Source organism: Pseudophryne corroboree, chromosome 3 (genome assembly GCF_028390025.1).
Source record: "Pseudophryne corroboree isolate aPseCor3 chromosome 3, aPseCor3.hap2, whole genome shotgun sequence".
NCBI lineage: Eukaryota > Metazoa > Chordata > Amphibia > Anura > Myobatrachidae > Pseudophryne > Pseudophryne corroboree.
In genome coordinates this window covers 94,418,002-94,420,235 of record NC_086446.1, presented here as the reverse complement: position 1 = coordinate 94,420,235, position 2,234 = coordinate 94,418,002, and the positions used below count along the sequence as shown (strand labels likewise).

General features: G+C 38.6%; 1 pseudogene; it reads right to left on the bottom strand.

Annotated features, from left to right (window-relative positions):
• Nucleotides 1-829: 829 nt before the first annotated feature.
• Nucleotides 830-949, bottom strand: LOC134898336 (5S ribosomal RNA; annotated as a pseudogene).
• Between the last annotated feature and the right edge of the window lie 1,285 nt (nucleotides 950-2,234).

Here is a 2,234-nt window from a genome sequence, read left to right as displayed (position 1 = left end):
GTGTGAGGGTATACTTGCAGGTGATACCAGTTATAAGAATCCACACCGTGGAAGAACAGTTAATGGAAATACTAAAATCTGAGTGTTTAAAGTTATACCAAGCGCAATTGGTTATTGTTTTGTTTATATATATATATATATATATATATATTGTGCAATAGATACTTTAAAAGCAGGTTTGGAGCATAAAAACTAAAATAAAACACTCTTAAAGATGCGCCGGCGGATCTTACGCCACACTTCCTGTATCGTGTCTTCGCGTCACTTCCGCCCCACTTCTGGAATCGGGACTGCGCATGCGCCCGCGGTTTCTGTTGTTCCTAGAGGCCAGGAGTACTCGAACAGACTTCTCCCAAATAGATAATTGCGGCGCCCATCTTTGTAAGGGTATTTTCATTAACATCTCCATGCGGCGGCCAAATTTGTGGTGATCGGAGTTAGGGACACTTTTATCGTTCCTCCATAGCAATAGGCATAAGAATAGATAGAGAAAGGGTTAATCAATAGATTTTTATATAAATCTAATAATGATAGAGATTATTATACATAGAGATCTTAAGTAAAGTTACTTAGTATTTTACAGTGAAAATGCCCGGACATTTAGTGAAAGAATAGATATATAAATAAATATATTCTAATTGCACTAAGCACTTTTTATATACTACTTTATTTATTAGTAGTATCCTAAACAGTGAATCTATGACCAGTTACTGATATAGATAATAAAAGGTGCAGAAATTGCAGATTATGTGAAATACTCGAATTAAATAGTAGAAATAATATTTAAGTGATAATAATGACATGCTCATGTAGGCTTTTAATGTCAGTTTGGTTACAGTACCTGATCTTCCCAGGTGGTCTCCCTAGTCTGGTACTGATCAGGCCCGACACTGCTTCGCTTCCAAGATGGGGCGAGATTGGGCATTTCCAGTGTGGTTTGACTGTAATAATTACTTACCATACATGTGTCAAAACTATTCCTAATAATACTACCGGGTCTATATGAGTGACTATAGACATACAGTGATTGTCATGGAGAGGTGACAAAGCGGAAGAGGTTAAGGGAGGGGGTGGGGGGAAGGGCAGTGGGGGTGTGTGGAGTGGGCTAGAAGGAACAAAGGACTAGGGGGGAGGGGGGCATGGGTTTTAGGATGGGGGTGGGGGGGTTAGGATCCAACCGTGAGATCACAATGTCAATGTTACTTCACAGGAACAGGGCAATTTCATAATAGTCATTGAATCCCTTCGGGTGGTGTCTGCAGTTGAAAAATCCAGTACATTTCTCTACGTGAAAGTTTATTAGCTAGGTCACTGCCTCTCTCTCCTAGCTTAACAAGTTCAATTGCTTTGAAAGTCAATGCCTCCGGGTTGGAATTATGTACTATGTTGAAATGTTTGGATACTGCATGATTCTCCATTTTGTTCTTTATATTATGTACATGTTCTTGTATCCTTATTTTAAGTGGTCTCTTTGTTTTTCCCACATATTGTTTACTGCACTCACATTCTAATAAATAAATCACTGATTGGGTATTGCAGTTTATGAAGTCTTTTATTTTGTACTCCTTCTTTTTCTCTGTGTCCGTGAATGTTTTCCTCATTGGGTGTAGGTACCTGCAGATGTTACATCGGCCACATTTAAATGATCCAGTACATTTTGGCATTCTTAATTCCTCTTCAGATTCCTTGCGTAGCATACTTGGAGCTAATATAGCTTTAAGATTTTTTTATTTCCTAAAGATGATCTCTGGACGAGGGGGCAAGATTTCTTTAAGGACATGGTCCATTAATAGGATTCCCTAGTGGTTACTGAGTGAGTCTCTGATGGATTTCTCATGGCGGTTATATGTTGTAATGAATGAGATGGAATCTTTCTTGGTTTCTTTAGTCTTGTATTCTAGCAGCGTTGATCTCTCTAGTGCCTTGCATCATCTCTCAAAAGAAGATATGTAGAAGAAGAGGAAAACGGGGCAGTAGGAGGGAGAGAGAACAAAAAAGAACACTACAGTGACGGATACAAAAGAAAAAGGAATCTTCAATTTATCACAATATACCCTGTCGAAACCAGAAATATCCTTACTCAATAAAGGCCTCACATTCGCACCCACGGGGGGTCTTAACAAGTTTGAGACCTTCATCGATTTAAACAAATTCATCAGAAAGTTGACACTGAAAAGACATTTTCTAAGGAAAGAAGACGCTGTTATCAGCAATTATGAAAACCAATCGAAATC